The 14,921-nt window shown below is 36.6% G+C and overlaps 1 long non-coding RNA gene across 1 annotated transcript in view; it reads left to right on the top strand.

The window, feature by feature from the left end:
• The first annotated feature begins 4,578 nt into the window (after positions 1 to 4,578).
• Positions 4,579 to 14,921, top strand: part of LOC104913246 — a 45,792-nt gene continuing 35,449 nt past the window's right edge. The window contains exons 1-2 of the long non-coding RNA XR_795238.2: positions 4,579 to 4,662; positions 5,066 to 5,109. This is a non-coding gene — a long non-coding RNA (uncharacterized LOC104913246). The remainder of the gene's footprint in view (positions 4,663 to 5,065; positions 5,110 to 14,921) is intronic.

Here is a 14,921-nt window from a genome sequence, read left to right as displayed (position 1 = left end):
AAGCAAACTGTCACTGGTAGTAAAAAAAAAAAAAAAGATGACTATGGCTGAATAAAGCTATATTTGGTATGGAACTGATCCTAAGAGGAGATACCAGGTCAATATTACTGAACTATTTAATGTAAAATTTAAGTTTTGTTTTAGAAGAAATACACACCCTTGCATACCCTTTTCAAAGAAGACAAAGAAGTCCAATTTCCTTTTAAAATAAGTTACTTATGTGTTAGATGTCTGGCACAACCTCACTGCAGTGACCTGACTGGGATTCACCTGCAAATTGCGACGTCCTAAATTAGCAGGTAGTAAGTTCCAAATCCCCCAGAAGGGCTCCTTGTGTGCCAAATTCAAGTGATTTATCCTCTAGCATTAGCTAAGCTGCTATTGTTAAACTTACAGTCATACTTGATAACCAGATTTTAGTTTTTTACATGCTATTAACTGAAGTTTAAAACGGAGAGGTAATAAACTATTAGATCGACAGAAACTGTTGTGTTTTTTTTTTTAAATGCTACAGTGTTTTTTAATGATCATCAAGAACTTAGAATTTCCTTAACTAGACTTTTTAAAATATTTAAATATGTCTCATTATTGACAATTATATCCCCGTGTTCTGTTGAGAAATTAAATATGTAAAAACTAAACTGAAATTATGTTGAGATTAAACAACTGAAAGCAAAGATTGTATGACAAGGCTTCTGCAGACTGTGCTTTATTTTGTTTCAGCAGTTATGAGTTTCAATCCTATGAAGTCCACTGATTTCATATACATATACACAAGAGAAAACTGCTATGCATTTCAGTTGCTTTTTGTTAACTTTGATCTTTCTATTTGAGCTAATGCTAAATGACTGACTGGCGCTAGAACTCCACATTCACATTCATTGCAGCTGCTTCAATGAGACCTGAGCCTCTAGCTCAGGTTCGTGCAGTGCATCATGTTGCTGAGGAGACTTGAGATATTTCCTGTGTCACTTTGGAATCTGAGGCACCACAGTTTTTTAAGGAAGGATGCAGAATTTATTTGCTGCTATCTTGAAATGACATTAGCAGTGCTGCAGAGGGGCAAGGACAACTGACTGGTGAAGCAATAATAGAAATAGCAAGTATGAAAGCAAAATTGTTCTTGGCTTTTTCAAGAACAAATAAAGGTGATGCAGGGAGAAGAGGAATTGAAACACCCTGTCACTGCTCATAATGGTGAGAGAATCTCGTGAATAGGCCAAGAGAAAGATGAAGGCTATCATTGCAAACTGTGTAAAAGCACCACTTGTATGTTGACACTACAAACTGCTATCCAGCAAGTGGAACAGAGCCAGTTAGAGATTTGCTTAAAAGCTTTTTTCATTAGATTGTTTAACTTCACATTAGAGACTTCTTTGCATCTGAAGGGAACGATGTGGGATAACTCATGTCAGTTTAATGGACAGTGGATGTTATACTTTGAACTGCATTCACCAGTAAAGTAGCCTGTGTGTTTAGAGTCAAGTATGTGTTACATCTTTCCTCTACTCCATATGGAAATCTGTAGACCATGTGTGTATCTTTGAACTTAGATGTCCCTGACTTTTATGCCTAAATTATGAATATCAGATCACTGGTCTTGTTGGTGAAATCACCTCATCACAGACCTCATCACCTCATCAGTACAGGGAAATTCTCAGCTTGGGTTATGTGTAAACTTAAGTGTTTTGCTTATCTGGGTCTAAAAGAAAGAACAGTTGTTTGTATTATTAACACTGTTAGTCAGATTGCATTTTGTATGATGAAACGTTTGATGTTATGAAAATATTTTTTATGATAAGGCAGTGCGTTCATTAAAATGCATAATGTTCCTTTATTTATAGTTAGTAAAAATACTGTTTTCCTTACTAGTTCTTATTTTCTAGCATTTAAAAAAAAAATCCTATAATCATTCTGTTTCAGTAGATTGTAAAGCAAGATGTACAGAGCAATTTTCTGTTGTCCATCCAGATTGCCTTCAGAACTGACTTTCTGTAGTGTTGAAATTTTTAATACTTATGCACATAGCTACTCTGACATCATATTTGTGTCAAAATTCTTACCCATCACTATTCCAATTGATATTGCAAAAATGATCCATTTTATAATCGTTTCTAGCTCTTATTGAATTTAATGCTACCTGGATTATTCAGTAATACTTGCTTATGCACTGTCACACTGAAGACCGTAAGATTAATTTCAGCAGGCACTCATGTAAAAGAATTTTTGTTTGTACTTGAAAATGGAGCACCTGGAATTGCTACAAGAATACTCTTCTTAAATGACTCACCATATATTTAATAATAGTCACTCTTACAAAGATAATTTTCTGTTCTTATTTGTGAGTTTGCCAGAGCTTCAGGTTAACAGTCAACATTTGTGGATTTTGTTCTGACTGTTGCCAGAGTATTCCTTACTTGAATTGAAGCAGTTCAACATTTTTCTGAATTTCAATATAATAACCAACATTACACATTTTCTGTTATTAATGTTTATCTCATTACGGGGTAGCAGTGCTGGAGAGTTTTGTTTAGACTAGCTGTGGTTTGGTTCTGTGATGTGAACACCTGGCCATAGCTGTGCACATCAGGTGCCTTCCCTGCACACTTGGCTCGTTTATTTCTTACCCATCCTGCAGCTCCTCTGCAGTGCGAAGCAGAGCGTGAAACTAGGGACAGTTTGGAGACTGACCTCAGAAGCAACTGATTCCTATTAAAATGCTGACAACAGTCCCCAAATATCAAAGACAAATTAAATTACTTCCTGTTGATCACAGAAGAGGATGCTGTGAAGGTTCAAACTGTGCTCTGATGTCCTGAGTCCTGTGCAGGCTTTCTTCTTGTTAACAAAAAATTCCAGAGTTAAAATTGAGCAGAAACTGTATTGGCACAAAAGGGAAATGGTTTTGAGGGAACAGACACCCAGAACAGATGCTGTAAGCCAAAGCAGCACTATTTCAGTATTTCAGAGCGTCACAAGTGTCCCACTTACACTTTCCTTTCATAAAAGGACAAGAGACATAACCTAATGGATTTTTATTCCCAAATGAAGGACGGATGAATTGACAGTTGCTAAGGGACCGATCTCCCTGTGGCTTTGTAGCTAGGAATGACTTCAGATACCAGAAGGTAGTTTCTACTGCTGGTTCCACACACCTGCAACTGTGGGACTGCATTGATGAGAGAGAATGCAGCTGTATCAGCTCTGTTCTCAAACAGTTTGGGAATCTAATTGTTTTGTAGAAAAGAGAGTTAAAACATTCAAAAATAAATTAGATGCCAGTTTTATTACCAGGCGTTTGTATTTTTTGTCATGTACAGGTACTCTTTGTAAACAGTTTGAAGAGATCACACTTGCATGGGCTTGTGCTCAGTGGGAGTTTTCTTTTAACAATGATTTGAACATTAATAAGCTGGTACCCATAGTTTGTGCCATGTTGCTTCCAGAGATGAAAGCCCATGACTGAAATCAAACAGAAGGTCAGAGGGTTTTAACTGCCAGACAGATGCAGAAACAGAGATTTGTTAGCACACTTCATGCATTTTACCTATTTATTTGTTTAAAAGAAAATCATAAAATCATCGCTTCATTTTATTTCCTCAGCACCGTTCCTCTACTTCCTTTCTTTGTTTTTTTTTTTTTTCTTCATATTTTTCTTTCCTGTTTTAAGGAAAGGGAGCATTCATGAAGTATATGTTAATCTGAAGACTTTCAACGCATTGCATGTTTTTTGTACTTGTATCTGGATTACAAAATGCTGCCAGCTTTTGAGTACGAAGTGATACAATTATGTGTTATCTGTGTCCTCTTCAATATTGCTGGGAAAGGTGTTTTGTTAACATTAGTATGAACGTTTGAATTTATTGACAGATACAAAAATATCTGTCACCTCATTGTTCTTAAATCTATTGATTAATTAAATCTATTGATTAATCTACTGATTAAATCTATTGTCTGCGTAAAAGAAGGTCCAAATGGACTTATTTGAACTATTCCTGTTTTTCAAGTCTCTCAAATCAGCAAAATTTCTCTGAAATTGTCTTTATTATATCGAGAGATGCAGGAGGAGGTCGGAGTTTCAGTCTGAACAAACTCTTCATGGTCATTAATGATTAATGATTTAATATCCTACTGACAGTGACAGAAAGTGGTTATACGTGAAACTGGAAAACATAGCAAATATTTAAAGCCTCCTCAGTTTGTTTTTGAAAGTAGTATTTGGGTTCAAGTAACTTTTGAAACAATACTTCTGAAATTTTTTCATGTGTTTCTCTGTTTGGAGTAAACTATGTAGTAGAAAGATACTGTGATGCTATTTGCATCATACTTCTGAAATCTTTTTCATTGTTTTAATTGATTTAATTGAAGTAAGTATTCATGAGATATTATACATGCAGCAGAAAGAAAATTTGTCTTATTGTTTCTACTACTGTACTGTAACTGTTGAGTCCCAGCCTGACCCACTGATTGAGCACCTGGGGAAGGACCCGGTCAGCCCTGGGAGCACAGGTGAGCAATTCAGCTGTGTGATAGGAAGGGCTGCAGCCTGGCTGCACCTCTCTTAGACCTCATTTAAGGGTTGACTGCCACGGAGGAGACATCTCTGGTTAGAGTTTCCTTTCTTGTAGAGTTTTCCTTGTGAGCCTGGATCTTCGGAATCTGGTGAGCATTTTTCCTTTGTAATGCTTTTCCATTTGAGTGTGTCCTTTTGCTACTGCTCTTCTCTATCACCGTTTCTCTTGTTGACCTTTCTAATTGTAACATACTGTTAATATACATTGATAGTTAAGAGATAGAGTAGTCTTATCTCCACACAAAAAAGTTGTTCAGTAAAGTTAAAAAGGACTTGTAAATGGCAGATGTTCTCAAGGGAGTGGGCTGATCATTAAGGCTTAAGTGCCTTTTATGGCTGCATTATATGATTGTGTTTAATATTTTGGAGGGACTGAGAGTGCAGATAGTTGAAACACAAACTTCTGATTTACCTAGGGCAAATGTGTGCAGCATTCTGTGCTTTTGGATAGTTAACAAATGGTTCTCTTGTACGTCTTGCTATTCTCTCTAGTTGTAAGAAGCTACTGCTGCAAAGAAGCCATACTGGAGCATGAGGTGAGTGCCTGAGTTTAGTGTTGTTATGAGACTTTTAGCCAGCAGTCTGAATAATGCTCTGTAAGCTTTTTTGGAAATGGCTGTGGCCCCATAGCTTTTTCCCTCAGGCAGAGGTAACTTTGCAGTGCTTTGTTCATATGAGTTGTTATATGGACTGTGCTCGATGTACATACTGCTGGTTAGCTGAGAACGTGCTTTGAAGAAAGTTTCCTGAAGAGTAATGTCTGTACGTAGTTGTGATTTAGGTAGTGTGATCCTGTGTTTGTGTACATATGCTATTATTATGTGTATGAGAGATACAAGTTGTGATAGTTTTCTCCACTGTTGTGCCTATTTTTTTTTTTTTTCCTTCAAAACACACTTAAATTTTCCAAAACGAAAAACAAGTAGAAGCATTTTTAGGAATACAGGCTTAGGTGAGCAAGTTCCAGAGCTGTTAGAAATATAACTGTAAGTTAAGGAGTTATATTTGGATTGGCCAAAAGAAATTACTCAGTACCTTCTATGTGGGTTTTTTGGGCTTTTTCTCTTTTTGAAAATGAGAGTTCTTATTTTTCTTGTAAGAAAGATTTTCGTCATACACAGCTACGATCTTTCATTTAACATGGAAATGAACTAAAAAGACAAGCATTTTACTTTTTCTGAATTTGCATAGCATAATTGTGTTTTAATGAACTGATTGCATTTTACCAACCTGAAATGAATTTCAACGTAATAGCTGAACCATCACCACTTAGTCTTATCTTTGAGAGTACAAAGGAAGCCTCTGTCAGCTGCTAATTATTTTCTTGGTTTCACTGTTGAAAAGGTAACGCATACAGTAACATAAATTACAAATAGCTGTAATATTTATATAAATCTAGACAAAGCACTTCAGTTCCTTCTCTTTATGTCCAAGCGTCATCTCTGTTTCTAGAGATCAGAGTAACTGTGGCTAAACAACAAGTGGGGGACCTTTTCAGGTAGTCATGCTGTAATTAAAGTATTCCACTCCCAAAAGCAAAATATCATATGTTGTCTCCATTTGTATGTGTCATGCACCCAGCCTTTCTGTCTTTTCTTATTAGATGTAAGAGAAGTTAATAACAAGTTCACAAGCAGAATTGCTTGGATACAGTTTGGGGGGGGGGGGGGGTGGGAAATTAGTATCCTCCTCAGAGGACACTGTTTCAGAGGATTGCATTCATTTTTTCCCAAGCAAGTCAGCTAAATCTTAAAAAAATTATCTGGTATTCTAAGTGTTAAGATGTGCCATCATTCTCAGAGATGCATTCTGTGGATGATGTACTGTTCTTAACTCTGGCTCAGGAGGACCAAACTAATGTACTCTGATTCCATATTCTACTGGATTTCCTAAAGGCTTTGATAGAATTTGTTGTGGAAGTTTTATAAGGTAAAATGAGCAGTTAGGGCATTAGAGGGAAGGTCTCACGTGTTTAAGCAAGTGCTAAAAGATAGGGAAGGTAGAATAGCAGTAAATGGGCGTTTCTTATCTTGCAGTCCTTACAATAGGCTGATCTTAAAATTGATCAAGCTTACTAACTGGCTTGATTACAACACATTGATAAATAGCCTGAAAGGGCACCTGAACAGTAAGTTAAATTTTACAGCTTTTTTTTTGGGTAGTAATGATGAGCGCTAGCTGTGAAGAACTAGAATGGAAGGCCGATTAAAAATGAGGGTGTAGTGCAGCGTAGTTAAGAGTTGGTACGTGTAAAAAGGAAGTCTTCTTCATTTTATCTTCAGTGGTGGTTTCCAAGCAGGCGAATCATAAATCTGGGGCTTGCCTGCATCTCAGTTACTTTTTTGTTTTAAGAAGGTTGTCTTATGACTAAGTTAATTGCTCAGGGCTTCTGAAAGTTAAACTGGAGTTGGTACTGGCTTTATAGGGTGTATTTTAAAAAGAACCTCAGCTTGTTTCAGTCTGGAAACAAATAGGCTGACAGTTGAAAATGCTGCTATTTCTAATTCATTTTACAATGCAGTGGACTTTCATGACTCTAAGTCAGTCAACTTTCTTCTTGGCTTGGTATCATCCTCAGTTGTGCAGGTTAGAAATCACGTAAATTAGGAAGATGACTTCAGATGTGGGTTTTACGTATGCTAAGCATAGATGGGTGTCTTTTAGTCTGTTGTAAAACGTTGTCAGTTAGTGGTGCTGATGATGTTATTTTCTTTCTGAGGAGCTTCAGATGTTCCTGACTTTGGTTTTGAGGGTTTTTTATGAGGGTTTGAATTTTTTACATTATATTACAGTCTGTTACAGACTGTATCTGTATCATATGTATCTTGTTTTAGAGTATGTGTCATTGAACACATTGGCTTGAGGTGATCTATCCATTTTAACATCTACTATTCTAAGTGGACAAAAATGAAAATAAGGTTCAGTTGGTAGATGCATATATTTATTTATTTTTAAGCTTTGATAGATCTTTATTTCTTTTGAGATTTGCAATATCCTATTTGTTACTGGTTTTAGAGAAATGCAAATTAAAACTGCAGAAAGACAGAATTCTCCTGGGATTTTTTTCTTTTTATGTCACAAACACAATAATATGCAACAATAGCATAGCTGTTTCTTCATGTCCTTATCCCTGGGTAGTATGACTGGTAACCTAATTACTCAGCTACCTGGGTTATGGAGGGGGAAGAGTGAGTTTGGGGCACAAAATGATAATTAAGGAGGCTCTTACAAATAATAGATTGACTTCTGTTTGTCTAGTTATGTAGTTAGCTCTGCTGTTATGTATAAGAACCTCTCAAATATTTAAACTGTTAACTCTTTTCTTACATATTGAAGAGGAAATAAACATCAGTTTGTAAGAAACTTGTGTGTAGAATTCAGCGAGCACTTTGTATGTGTTTGAATTATTCAGGCAAAGCTAACTTAAAGAAATGAGTTCTGCAATTGGAGATGAAAGATTTGTACTTGATTTCGTCCTAGTTTTTCAAGTTCTCTGTTGCGTTTGTGTGCTTTCATGTGAAAATTACTTTGATACTTTTGGGTAAGATTTATGTCAACCATTCAAAGCCATTTCAAAAAAGACTCTCATTTTTGTCAAAGGCAACTTGTCAGGTTACCAATGCCCTGAAATTTGGATTTGATCTACTAAACATTGCAATAAGCCAATTCACATAAATTAGTCACTGAAAAATATCTTTGTGCTATCTTTGTGTAGGCTTCATACTCTTCAGGTAGATATGCTCATAGTGATTTCATATTTAGATTGTAGTTCAACAAAATATTATGGAAACCAGTAGCATGATGAATATCAGATTGATGGTTTGTTAACACCAGAAGCAAGTGGTTTTCTGGGGCTTTTTTTTGAGATTTAGTGTCCAGCTTACTACTTTGAAGGATAATTTGTGTCCTTAAGGATGTTCTGATAAATAGGTATGTGCTTCAGAGTTTGTTTGGGTAAGGAAAGTTGGCTCAAAACCTTGCAGATTTTGAATGATGAAAAGATAAGCTTTTTTGAGGCAAGCTTAAATATGTACACTAATGAGTCACAACAATTACAGTAATGTTCCTTAATTATCAATAAATATTGTGATTGGAAGTAGTGACTTTCTAGAAACAGGAGGCTTACATTATGGTTATATAAGTCAGCATTTTTATTTTCGTTCTCTAATATTTTTAGTGACATCTTTTAAGGTAAAGATGAAACTATAGGGCTGCCTCTTGTCTTTGCTCTCTTTTTTTTCTTATTGACAGTGATATTCCATTTCACAGAGCTTCTGAAGACTTCTGAAAATGCTTAATAAAATGCAAAAACGGTAACAAGGTGATCCTCCCTTCTTTCTTCTTTAACAGTCACAAAAAAATTGTGGGAAACCAATTACAGTATCGCTGCTTCACACACCCCAGTGAGATCTTTTGACATATTTCAAATCAGTTAAACCTTGAATATCAAGAGAATTTCTAAAGAGCACTCACAGGAGCACAGGCTTGCCTCTCCCCACGTATTCAAGTATCATTCCTTTATTTTGGGGTAAAAATTTTAGTATGTAACAGGCATTAATGATAGATTCTCTCAAGCTGCAGTAGTCATCAATTGCAATACGTATTACTGATGAATATTTCATAGGGGAGGCTTTTTTTTGTTTTTATTTTACAAGGCAGTGCATCATTATTAAATTTCACAGTATAGTTGAATTTGGTTATATACCTAAACCTCCATCAGTCCTGAAGAAAGTTACAATTATTAGCTCACTATTGCTGATATTTACTCCTTGTACAATGTACACATATGAAACTTAACATTATTGGATACCACGAGCAAACACTTTCAGGGCCAGGATTGCACAGAATAAGACATTTAGTCCATGCAAAATCCCAGCACACACACACACACACACACACACACACACACACACACACACACACATTATTGGAACAGATAAGCTCTAACCCTTGGGAGATAGCTTAGAAATCCAAATCACTTCAGGGCAAACTTCTCGACTGTCATTCATTGTGAGAGATGTCCCTCATTTTGGATCTAATTTTACCTCTGGACCACATAGACTTGAAGATGGCTTACTGTGGCTACTGTGAATTATTTATGTGTGGAAAAACTGTATAATGGAGCTGAGAAGATATAACTATTATTGTTGGGGAAAAATTATTAGAAATACATATTTTCTCTTCTAATTAGGTTGCTTTCTCTAAGTATCAGCTGTTAAAAAACAGAAAGCATTATAAATGGTAGTGGATCTGAAGGCTGTTTACTGATGAAGGATGCTTGTATTCTGATGAAACATTTTATTAATATTTTTATTATATATACCAACTCTATGTATTTCTATCCTTTCACTTCCAAAATTAAAAGTTGAAAAATTGTGGCAAAATGTGCTCTTTGGGAGTGTTCTGAATATAATATTGTTGAATTTTTATGTACGTATGAACAGCAAACATTCTGTAAATGACACTTTCCTAATTGATTTTCACCATATTGATGTATGGTTGTGTTACCTAATCTGTCACCTATCACTAAGCAATACCTTTGTTTTGTGTAGTCTACACTGGAGTACATGTAAGCACTGGAGTACAAGTTCACTGTTTTCATTTCAAAACATGTATTTGCATGTCCAACCACAATCAGAGGACCTATGCTCATTCAGGAGAGACTTAAAACAAACAAAAAGCTAAATACTTCGATCATATCTTTCCTAGGTAAAAATTGTTTGTGGATTTCACAGGCTTCAGGCATTTGCAGACTTCTATGAAATACAGGTTACTGCATGTCGTAATGGTGCTTGGAAAGGAAGTAGTAAAAGGGCAGAGTTAATGTATTGGTTGGAATTGTCACATTGTTTACATAAGAAAGCAGGCAATAATATTAGGCCATAATTTGCATTCTTTAGGATGTATTGTTTAAGTCACCACAGTCACAGACGGAAGACCACAATGATTTGCATTTCTTTACCATGGTTAATTAAGTCAGTGTTATGATTTAACCTGGAAAACCACACTGCCTTTTGCTCCCTTCTCCCTCTCAGTGAGATAAGAGACAGATTTGGGAAAAAAGGTAGAACTCGCAGGTTGACATAAAAAGTATTTGTGAAGACAGAAAATGAGAGAAATAATGGAAGTGATTTTATGAATATACGCATATACTTACGAAGTAAGTGATGCACAAAACAATTGCTCACCACCTACTGACCAATACCCAGTCTGACACCAAGCGCTAGCAGCTGCCCCAGCTCTGTCCTGACCCTGTCCCCTCAGGTTTAGAGTATTATACAAGTGAGATTTTTTTGGTGCAGAATGTCCCACTGGCCAGTTTGGTTTAGCTGTCCTGGTATCGTCTCCTCCCAGATCCCTGTGTCCCCCAACACTCTCATAGGCAGGGCAGCACAGGAAATTGAGAAACACATCCTTGGCACCTTACAGCACTACTCAATGACAACAAGAACATCACTATGTTATCAGTGCTGCTTTCCTCCTAGAGGTAAAATACAGCATCCTATCAGACACTGATGAAAGCCAAGTTTGTCCCAGTTGAAACCAGGATAGTTAAAGTCAGTGACAGTGCTTGTTCACTGCAGTGTACTAGGGAGGGTCTTACTTTCAGGTGAATACCAGTCATTGCTGTAGTTGTTATTTGACTTGGATCTGGTGTTTTGCAGCTCCTGACAAAATCTGGATCTAATAGAAAAGATGACCAGGAGCGAGGATATCACTTGATCAATTGTTAAACAACACTGACATATGAGTGCTTATTTTTGTGTTACTAAATAAAAAATTCTTTTTATTTATTTAAAAAAACATAATGCGAAGAGCAAGAATGAAAGTTCTAACCAAGTCCATATAAACTTAAGTTTTATGACACTCATCTATGTCTAGTTTAGCAATAGGTGCATTTGTCTGTATGTTTCTGCTGTCCAGGCAGCCAGTAGCAGTCTTTGGATATTAGTTGTTTTATTGGTACTTGTTCAGTGTATTTTGTTAATAACATTGGATATTTAGGAAAAAGTGTCTTGGGGAAAATAGACTTTTTGGTGAGGAATATAGCTTTATCAGAAATGCAGCATATATTTCTTTTCATTATTGATTTGATGAAGCTAATGTCATCTCAAGTCATTTATCATGTCTTAAATATTCCAAAATACCCTTGTTTTGTCATTTTCCATGTGGCATACCTATGACAGCAACACACACAAGAAGGTGAAGATGTTGGTAAAATAGTTTGTTAATGGACCAAAGTGGAAACAGAGTAATAATAATGGTCATCTTGAAATTTCTTCTCAAAATACATTTTTCTAGAAATGCTATCCAATTTTGATTAGTTAATTAATGTAATTCAGTGGTAGTAGATAGTATATTTTAGGTAAAAAGCATTCCTTAAAAAAGAAAAAGTTTCTACTCCAGGTGAAGTGACTTGCTGGAATTAATTGTCAAGTATAAAAATCAACATTAGAGCACAAAAGCAGAACTTAACACTCTCTCTGACTGCTTTGTACATCAGTGCAAAGAGCTATAAAAGCCCTGAATTTAATTAGGCCACAATATCTCTAGCTAGCACACAGTGAAAAAGCTACAAAGCTGCCTGCTCTTTGTCTTTAGTTTCCAATATAGTAAATATATCTTCTAAGTTGTAGCATAGGGTATGTTATGCTATGGCAGGAAGATAATCTAGGTCATAGAAGCTTTTTCTTAATATACTGTATTTAAAACAAACAAACAACAAAAAAGTAGCTTTTAGTGATGGTATCCTTTCCATTTAAGCAACTGATATAGTTGCAAAAAATAGCAGTTTATTTTCAGTTTGTTATAGAAGCTGCTTTTCAATTTGAGCAAAAAAGGTAGCCTTTGCCACACAAGTGCTAACTCAGCAGTCTGACACAGGGGTCACTACTACCACCTACATTTATTGCTTTTATTGGGGGGTGCTGCTGGAAGGACATTTTCTGTGAGAAAGAAAAGGGATTTTTATGCTTGAGAAACTTGTGTAACAAGGTGCCGTGGGTATCCAAGATACCTGCGTAAGGCACCTGGATGTAAACTGGGATAAGTGCTTTCTGGGGCAGCAAGAGACCAGGCAACTAAAATGGGCCCTTTGGCACACTTTGTTACCAAAAATGGTTAGTAGCCAAATCCCAAATCTCTTCAATAGCTTTTCTTAGCTACTATGAAAGTAACCATAAAAACGCCTCAGGGTGTTGTGATAGCCTCTGCGCTTGGTGGTTGCTGAAGAATGGCAAGTTGAATTCCATTTAACTACCTAATAGGGGACTCACAGACATGTAGTTAACTTCCATTTCCAGTGTAAACATAAGAGTATTGCTTGAACAGCGTGTTCTAGCAGTGGAAAAGAGCCATCATCCTGACAGAAGTGTATCTGACAGTTTCCTCTATTTAATGAAAGATAATGCTTTCCTATATCAAGAGGAACACATCATTTTCTTTGCTTTGTAATGTTTTGAAAGGAGTTTGGAGTTTTCTGCCTTTTGTTGTGTTTTGAAGTGATTTAATTTACTCGTTTTGTGGTGACAAAGAATGTTATAAACTTGAATGTCAGATTTCTTATCTATTGGTATCTCAACAGGAAATATTCTGAAATACATGGTTTCACGTAAAATACGTATGTCTGTAATCACCACGTTAAGGTAACTAATATAACTAGAAGGAAAGGTCTTTCACAGTGTTTTGTTTCTGTGATACAACTGGGGAAGCGTCATCATAGAAATAGTTTGCTGCTGAGTTGCAGGTAAGTCTCTAAAACAGTATGCAAAGGTGCTATCCTGTTTAATGTCTGTGTTATCTTGAACCTCTGTTTTCATTTCTCTTTTTTTTTTCATTACTTTATCTTTTATTCTAATAAAAGATATTCTCTATCCGTAGCGTCAGTCCTGGAAAACTGTTCTTGAAAATATGAGCACTTCAACAACAACTAAAATATCTAGTTTTCTAGGAGTTAGAGGTTCAGGGGTATCATTTCTTTCAATCTTCATTCTCATTAAACGAGCAGTTTTATGCTGGTGTATTGCCACCTTCTCCAAGCCAGTTTACCAACCAGACAGCAGCCAAAGCCAAACCAAGTTTATCCCTGTATGCTAGTCTTCCTCTAAGCTTATTGGAACTATTCCTGCTGTACACTGATAAAATGGGAAGCAGCAGTAAGGCTAGAACATATAAAGGACATATTTTCAATAAGAACAAGGTTAGTGTAAAGAACAGTGAGGGCAGTAAGTACTTCTATATTCCTAACAATAGCAGAGAATCTTAATGGCCGCTTACTGGGATTGTAAATATCAAACCCATGCATGTCATGAACTGTTATCTGCCTTTGAATACTATTTCTTAAGACAATTTGTAGAGTCAGAAAAAGTGAAGCTATGAACGAGTTGCTTTAAATTCATGCAGCAATAAAATGGAAGATTGATTTTAAGGTGTGGTAACTATTGTTTTCAGCAAAGCCTAACATTTGAAAAGGCTCTACTATCTTAGGGAGTCCTCAAATGTGAGTGTCTCGCTCTAATTTATGGGAGGGAGAGGAGGTTCTTTTAATACCTGTATACCCGGCGTGAGATTAAGAAACAACGATTCAAATGTTGGTCCAACCAGTTTATTATAAATCTTAATTAGGGAGGTGGGGAAAGAGAGGATGGATATTATTATGAATTAGGGTAATGGGGAAGGGAAGGAGGGTGATAGAAAAGAAAGGAAAGAAGAAGCAAGGAGTCTTTATAGGAAGCAAGAGGGAGATAGTCACCACCATGGATCCAGGTGGTTCATAGTTCAGTCGTTGATCTTCAGTAGTGGTGGATCGTCGGACATTGTTGCTCTGATGATGGCAGCGGCAACCATGGTGATGATGGCCCTTCTTCAATGCTTTCAAAGTGGTCGACTCAGCTGTCGTTGAAGTGACAGCTCAAATCCAAAGTGGTGAGGTCAGCTCTCCTTGGAATGGCAGCTTCTGGCGCTGGGATCTCAGCAGAAACTCCTTTGTTCCTACCTTCTCGGCCTTGCCAGCAGATAAGAGGGAGCAGGGATGCCCACCTGCATCCTGTTCTTCACAGGATTGGATGGTATCATTCCCCAGTTTTCCCATACCGAGCTGGAGCTCTTTAGTCACAGGCCAGATCTTCTGCCAGTAAACACTCCTGAGCACTCTCTCTCTTCCAGAGGCAAGAAGCTTTGGAGGAAGGTGATTTCAAATGTGCAGTTGTCTATTCAGTGATGTTGATTGCCACACAGCAACACCCATCTCTCATCTCCTAGATTCTTATCACAAGAAATATCTCAGAAAGCAAGCTTTGAGCCAGAAAGCAAAGAAGGATTCATACAGTGAGTCGATCACGATTTTTTT

Source organism: Meleagris gallopavo, chromosome 15, assembly GCF_000146605.3.
Source record: "Meleagris gallopavo isolate NT-WF06-2002-E0010 breed Aviagen turkey brand Nicholas breeding stock chromosome 15, Turkey_5.1, whole genome shotgun sequence".
Lineage (NCBI taxonomy): Eukaryota > Metazoa > Chordata > Aves > Galliformes > Phasianidae > Meleagris > Meleagris gallopavo.
This window is presented reverse-complemented; position numbering and strand designations above follow the sequence as displayed.